Source organism: Pseudophryne corroboree, chromosome 1 (assembly GCF_028390025.1).
Source record: "Pseudophryne corroboree isolate aPseCor3 chromosome 1, aPseCor3.hap2, whole genome shotgun sequence".
Taxonomy (NCBI): domain Eukaryota; kingdom Metazoa; phylum Chordata; class Amphibia; order Anura; family Myobatrachidae; genus Pseudophryne; species Pseudophryne corroboree.
The window spans coordinates 100479783-100488257 of NC_086444.1; positions in this window are offsets into that span (position 1 = coordinate 100479783).

Sequence of the window (8475 nt, forward strand, 5' to 3'; positions counted from 1 at the left end):
CCTCACCTCCTCCGATTCCTTCCTCAGAGTAGAGTGCTTTGGGCAGCGTAAACTGACAGGCTGTGACAGGCAATAAAGTGAGTCCCCCCCGCTCTCCCCCCCTCACCTCTTCCTTTCTCAGAGCCTGTAAAGCTGATGTCTGTGTCTACAGTATAGATTGTAAGCTTGCAGCAGGGCCCTCTTACCTCCAAGTCTGTCTGTTGTTACCCAATTTGTTTTATCTCTGTTTACAATTGTAAAGCGCAAAGGAATTTGCTGCGCTATATAAGACAATGTAACAGAATCTATTTGGCTCAGAATATTTTTTTTTCCTGTTTTCCTCCTCTAAAAACTAGGTGCGTCTTATGGTCAGGTGCGTCTTATGGTCCGAAAAATACGGTATATATATATATATATATTGTAGCCAGAGGCGTAACTAGGGTTTTCGGAGCCCAGGGCAAGATGGAAAATGGCGCCCCCCCCCAAAAAAAAAAAAACATACAAAAAGAAGCATGTGCGCGCGGCAAAGGCGTGCGGTGAAAAAATGGGCGTGGCCACATCCCAGAAGGGGGTGTGGCCACGCTCCAGAAGGGGCGTGGCCACTGAAAATGGCCCACAGTGCCAGTTACATTGCCCCACAGTGCCGGATACATTGCCCCACAGTGCCGGATACATTGCCCCACAGTGCCAGTTACATTGCCCCACAGTGCCAGTTACATTGCCCCACAGTGCCAGATACATTGCCCCACAGTGCCAGATACATGCCCCACAGTGCCAGTTACATTGCCCCACAGTGCCGGATATATGCCCCACAGTGCCACATACATTGCCCCACAGTGCCACATACATACCCCACAGTGCCAGATACATGCCCCACAGTGCCAGTTACATTGCCCCACAGTGCCGGATACAATGCCCCACAGTGCCGGATACATGCCCCACAGTGCCAGTTACATGCCCCACAGTGCCAGATACATTGCCCCACAGTGCCAGTTACATGCCCCACAGTGCCAGTTACATGCCCCACAGTGCCAGATACATGCCCCTCAGTGCCAGGCCCCACTCAGTGCCAGTTACATGCCCCATTTGGTGCCAGTTACATGCCCCACAGTGCCAGATACATTGCCCCACAGTGCCAGTTACATGCCCCACAGTGCCTGATACATTGCCCCACAGTGCCAGTTACATGCCCCACAGTGCCAGTTACATGCCCCACAGTGCCAGATACATGCCCCTCAGTGCCAGGCCCCACTCAGTGCCAGTTACATGCCCCATTTGGTGCCAGTTACATGCCCCACAGTGCCAGATACATTGCCCCACAGTGCCAGATACATTGCCCCACAGTGCCAGTTACATGCCCCACAGTGCCTGATACATTGCCCCACAGTGCCAGATACATGCCCCACAGTGCCAGGCCCCCCTCAGTGCAGGTTACATGCCCCACTTGGTGCCAGATACATGCCCCACTTTGCCGCTGGACCCCCCCCCCCCCGTCACTTACCGGCCGGTGGCTTCTTGTTGCTATGTGAGGGGAGGAGAGCGCAGCACAGCGCCTCTCCTTCCCCTCGCCGCTCCAGGTCTCCGGCGGCTGTCTGGCGCCGGTTCGCTAGCCAATCAGAGCTCGCGGAACGGCAGCCAATCAGGAGCCGGTCCGCAAGCTCTGATTGGCTAACGCCGGAGACCGGACACAGCAGCGCTGCTGGCAGCGCTGCTAGTGCTGGCAGCGGCGGTGAGGGGAGGGAGAGACGCTGCACTCTCCTCCCCTCACATTTAGGGTTGACGGGGGCGAGTGGGGCATGATGCCCTGGACGCCGGCGGCGCCCCCCTCTCCTGGGCCTGCCAAGGCGCCCAGGGCATGTGCCCCACTCGCCCTACCCTAGATACGCCTCTGATTGTAGCAATAGTGGAATTGGCGCTCACAGAGGGTTGGAATTATGCACAGCCTTAATTTTGTTTAGACAATAGTGTACCTTAACCTACAGTCCCAGCAGCCACTGCGGAAGCTTGGAGGCGCAGGGCTGCGGAGGCGCCGCCACTGATTGCTGCAGCTGCTGTGTGTGAGACTGAGACCAGGAAGGAGCCGGAGAGCACAGCACGCGCCTCTCCTGTGTCCCTCTAGGCGGCGGGGCGGCGGCGTGTCTGTCAAATAAAGTGCCGGTTTGTGAGCCAATCAGAACTCGTGGACCGGCAGCCAATCAGGGGCCGCAGCTGCCGGTCCGCAAGCTCTGATTGGCTCACGAACCGGCACTTCATTTGACAGACACGCCGCCGGAGACTCAGGAGAGGCGCACGCTGTTCCCTCCGGCTCCTTCCTGGACTGTACCACTACCCTCCTTCCCGGACAGCACAGCAGCGGGGAGAGGGTATGTAGCTGGCACTTGGGGCATATTTGGCACTGGGGGCATATGTGTAGCTGGCACGGGGGGGGGAATATGGGGCACTGGGGGCATATGTGTATCTGGCACTGGGGCCATAAGTGTATCTGGTACTGTGGGGGCATATGTGGCACTGACACTATGGGGGCATATTTCTATCTGCGACTGTGGGGGAATATCTGGCACTGGGGGCACAGCCCTAGCAGCAAGCATTACCCCCTGGTAACAAGCACGACACCCAGCTCATGAAATCCTGGCAACAAGTATTACCCCCTAGCAACGAGCATGACACCCATTGCATGAAATCCCTGGCAATGAGCTTGACACCCAGCACATAATACCCCTGGCAACAAGCATAACACCTAGCACATGAAACCCCTGGCAACAACCTGAGCATGAAAACCCTTGGAACCGTGCATGGAACCAAGAGCATGAAACCCCTGGCAACGAGCAGGTAATTTAAAAGTAATTAGAAGCCTTACTGTAGCCTTAATGTATCACGGACATTGCGGTGTGTGGCATAATGTGTCACGGACATTGCGGTGTGTGGCATAATGTGTCATGGACATTGCAGTGTGAGTCAGAATGTGTCACGGACATTCTGGTGTGTGTCATAATGTGTCACGGAAATTGCGGTGTGTGGTATACTATATCACAGGCATTGTGGTATGTGGTATAATGTCTCAGGGGCATTGCAGTGTGTGGCATAATGTATAACGGGCATTGCGGTGTGTGTCATAATGTGTCACAGGCATAACGGTGTGTGGTATACTGTATCACAGGCATTGTATGTGCTACAATGTCTCGGGCATTGCAGTGTGTGGCATAATGTATAACGGCATTGCGATGCGTGGCATAATGTGTCACAGGCATTACGGTGTGTGGCATAATGTGTCGGGGGCATTATGGTGTGTGCATATTGTGTAATGGTCATTATTGTGTGTGGCATAATGTCTAAGGGCCATTACAGTATGTGGCACAATGTATACTGGGCATTACTATAAAGAGGAAAAATGACAAATAGTGTAAGGGGCATGAATCACTTAACTAGTGGCAATTATGGGGGGGGAAGGGGGTTTGGGGTGCCAGAGAGAAAAATTTCTAGTTACGCCACTGAACAGTATAAAATCATAAGTTCCAATAACAGAGTTTTTTTTAAAATTCATAAAAAATACTTCCGCTTCCAGGTCATGGGAGCTGCAGCGTGAGATCTCAGCTCCGCTCCGTGTGCCCATAAAAACCAAAAGATCACGGCTCCTGAGCCTCCAAAACCCCTCACGCTACTCTTTACACTCCCGGGGCAGCTAATGGACAAATTTCTGTCCTCCCCGCCCGCAGCGATGCCGGAGCAGAACCGCCTGGAGACGCGCCGCGCGGAGACGCACATGGCGGCTGATCAGGACACAGCCTCTCCTCTCCCAGCATCTAAGAAAGCAGCGGCTACCTCCACAGATGCTGACTTACCTCAGGTACACAAGCCCCTAATGCTCCGGCCACATATGGAGACATAGTGGACGCGATCAAACATGCTATGACCCCCCTGCTGGCACAAGCTGTCACTGAAATCACTCAGCAAATACATCAGCTGCAGGTCAGGGTAGGAGACACTGAACGTTGTGTTGGAGCCGTTTATAATGATTTGGCTGATGCACAGAGCGCCATTACACAGCTTCAGAGGGATAATTACCACCTCTGGAATAAGATTGACGATACTGAAAACAGGACAAGGAAATGTAATATAAGGCTTGTACTGTAGGTATTCCCAAATCTGTTAAAGGCCCTGAGTTCAATTTGTTTGTGACTGCCACGCTTCCCAAACTTCTGAAAAAAGAAGCTGAATGTACTGATTTAGTGGAGGAAAGAATCCACAGAATTGGCCCCCACCGAAACCTCATGATAAGAGGCCACGTGTGGTTATATTTAAATGTTTAAATTACCTTCATAAGCTCGCTATATGGAAAGCTTCCCGCAGAGAGCATACCTTGATATGGGAAGGTACAAGGATTCGTCTATTTCAAGACTTTTCTGTAGAACTTACAAAGGCAAGAAAAGCATTTTCACCAATATGCTCCTCCCTGGTAGCTGCAAAGAGGAGGTTCGCACTCGTACCCAACTCGTCTCCGCATTTTCATAGATGATAAACATTATGATTTCACGTCTCCCAATGATGCTCAAGCTTTCCTTGATGAAGAGAATCAATCGACTTATGACGACATCACTGACTCTCCGTCGACTGCAAACACTTAAAGTGGACTTTTTTCCTTTTCTTTTTTTTTCTTTGTACCTCAGTCACTATCCAAATGCTTCTTCAGACTGCCGTTATCAAGTTTGTTTCCTGTCCTCCTATTTACTGTCAAGTTTGATAATTTTATGTTTGATATACCCTCCAGGCTTTAATACTTGTAATCCTTTCCATACGACATGCATGATCCTTATAGATGCTATATGATTCTATCTCAGTTTTGGTCTCCTATCTTCAGATTTTAGTACTGTATGATGGGTTACTGATCAGCTAGGTCTGTGATATATATAGCACTCAGGGGTCTATTCATGAAGCAGTGAAAAGAGTGGAGAAGTGAGCCTGTGGAGAAGTTGACCATGGCAACTGTCAAAGTCGAAAAACATCGTTATTCTCATCGCCATGTACTAACCCCAATGCACATGCCCGCTGCTCGTGCACCCACTCCCCCGTGCGTACGGATCCCCTCAGGTTGCGTAAGGGACGCTCCCACGTCGCCTGCGCGTGGGGATGTACATTTACGGTAGAGTTTGTGTGCGACTAGCGAGCGACTCGATCGCTACATATTTAACCAATATAATGTGTTTTGTAGATATTAATCCCCTTAATAATGTCTGCAAGTATGTTTAGTGTAAATGGTTCAGGGACCTGGGAATTCCTCTTTTCACGATACAAAGGGTCTGACAAATGTTGAACAGTGGTGTCTGGTACCTAACTGAAGAGTATTTTATTAGAAACAATCCGGTGCTGGTTAGGTAGAGATTAATCGCTCCTGCGTATAGTTATGTCTATGAGTAGTTTATGGACATTTACTGTATTTGCGGTTCATTATCCATGCGGCGGGAATCTTGAGGATACCTCCCATCTGAGCAGTTTGAAATAGTCACAGCCCACCTGTTCAAATCCACCTATGACCTTTTGTCATAGTGCAGAGAGACATTCCTGTGTCCAATGAACAATGAGATTGTAGGGCCCATTGTATTGTACAGTATGTTGTGTATATAAAGACCCCCATAGCCAGACCAGCTTCACTTCTCTCCAAAAGGTTTTCCCCGTGATCACTGAGAGCTGGTTTCCAGATAGCGCATGCGATTCATTCCCACGTGTGTAAGTTTTTCTCTGTGGCCATTTCGTTACTCTGTATGTATGCAATTGTTCTTTTGTAGCTAACCTATAAGTGTTTGCCATTTATCCTCTTTCTGTTTATTTGTATTTGCAATCGTTTGCTAGTGTTTGTATTTCTGCTTAGTTATTGTGTTTAGGTATTTATGTCAGGTCTGTAGTGTATGAACTGTATCTGTTTTCCCCTTTTTACGTACTAAATATCGTTAGTAAAGGTGTTGGAACCTTAGCAAGGAGTGTGTGTTTCACTAGTTAGTATAAAGGTTTTTTTTTGAGCGTCTCAGTCGCTCAAACAGCTTTCATATCATAAAGGTTAATCAGCGTTACATTGTGATAATATTACAGTACTAAGGTTTACAGTATAAGCATACCCTTATAGTGTGTTGTTACAAGGTTGTCTGTGTGTAAATCAGTGAGCGTCAGCGCCGCTCGTATCCCGCTCTCGCGGTACAGCGTCTGCTACGCTAAGTGCGTACCATTACGGCACCTCGTGCGCCTATTGCGTATGTTGTCTTTAATAAGTATATTGCTTAGGTTCAAGATAAATAATTAGCTTTATCAATTGGGGGCAAGTCCGGTCAACCTCATATCCGCAGTCAGGCGAAAACGCGCAGACTTTATCGATCAGCAAAGGGCGGTAAGGTGGTATCTTGTAGTGCTGATCAGATGAGCGTTTGCGTCTGATTCGCTTGGTTTGTAGGGATGCTGGTGGAATCCGAAGAAGGTAAGAACATTAAGCTATTGTCTTTTTAAATCTGGTTTTAATTTCTATTTGGTGCCAACTGCACACGCAACACATGTAGCACACGCACACACCTGTACTCTGCATATCTGACCATATCGTTGCGGAACGGGGTTCGAATGAGTCATATCGTGTTTGATTCAGATTGGATTGCTTGTCTGTTTAAATAGGTTTAAAAGTATTTTTAATCGCTCTGCATAGCTTGATAGTTTTATTTTTAACCCAGGCCTAAAATAACTTCAGGGGCTTGGATGGTGATTTTTTTTGTGACAATCGAAGCCGCATGGTCTGTCCTCCATTTTGTGTAACCCTCATGGATGTGGAAGGGGGAGGAGCAGCGGCCATTTTGGGAAGGTCAAAATTTTTGTTTTTTTCTGAATGGCTGATTTTCAGTTGACTCAGGAATAATCAGCCGTCCCTTGTCAAAAAGAAATCACCATTTGAGTTACCAATGCATTTATTTAACCCATGCATAAGCAATTATAAATAGTTCAGATAGGGTTTAATGTAAGTTAATAGTAAAATGAATATTTGATTTAAGAACGATACACAGATAAAACAAAGTTGTTTTTTTTTTTTCTTTTTTCTCTCTTCCTTACCTCCAGTGATTCAGTTAAACTTTGCTTGTTGTAGGATAAGCCATTGAAATGCAAATTAACCTGTGTGGCTGCTTTTTCCTGGCAGTGAAGAGAATCACCCTCACACACAGTCAAGGGCACATTCATATGCAAATTAGAGAAGTGAATGGGTCTCATAGATGTAATAGTGATTAGTACAGAGATGTAATATTATAATTATGTGTGTGTTTACAGCAATGTATGCTCTGCAAGATGGCTATCATACTATTGGAAGCATTGATTATTAGATTAATTTAGAATTTTCATTTGTGTATTTTCACCTATCTACCTTCCTGTTTGCCATTTGCATTTGATAATGTGCTGAGAAAAATTTGTTGCTATTTTAGTTAAACGCAAGATTAAATACTTAAAGGGAGTAATTGTAAGGCACACACATAGCCTGGCCTAATTAAAGGTTGATACAGTGGAATACTGTGTGATGTGCAGTAAGCGATTATAGTTAAATATCGCTTACATTTATAGAAGCGTGTTACTTGTGTTACTGCGGACGTATCTAGGCTGTGTACATGTGTCTCTCACCGAGTGCGAGTCAAGCGTACGCGACGCAAAGGCCTACGCAAGTAGCGTGTATTACGCAACAAGCGTACGGATACGCCCGCTAAACACAAATCACACGATAACATTGTTTTAGTAAGGCGAAACGGGAGCAACGCAATAATAGCACAAATTGATTTCAGTCTTCTAAAACTAGTTTAAAAAAGATCCTTCTCTTGTTGCAACTCCTCTGGGATTAGCCTGTGTTACCTGAGTGAAAGAAAAATTTTCTGTACAGAAAAGTCAAAGAGTATATGAGGTGAAAGAGTGTGTATATATATATATATAAGTTTCTCATTTTGGTTGGAACCCCCGGAAGTCGAGTTCTCGTGAGGTACATCCGTGAAAGTGATAGCACGTGGTGGCTTGGGAGGCATCCCTTGTTAATATTGAAATAAGAGCATTAGAAGTACAGCAGACTAGGAAGTCTACTGTAGATACAGACCAGGAGGTCCAGGTACAGCAGACTAGGAAGTCCGCTAGAGATAGAAATCAAGAGGCACAACCCCGGGAGGGTTGGTGCAATACCCATATAGGCCATTACGCTCTGGCTGAAAGGAATTCGCAGCCGCAATTATCGATTCCGCTGGTCGTAAGGCGTATAAATAATAGTTATTTATACGAAGTGCGACTGTACCGCATGTAATTGTGTGCATTAGTTTGTTACCTTGATACCCATTAAAATTTAATGTGGGATCATAAACGCTATTTGTACATTCTAACGTTATTTGTGTAGGTTTTTTTTTATTTTAAGGGAGGTTCGCTGATCACTCAGGAATTCTCCAGCAACTGATATTTACTGGGAAGGGTAAGTGCTTTGCGGATCACACCCACACGTCCCAGTAA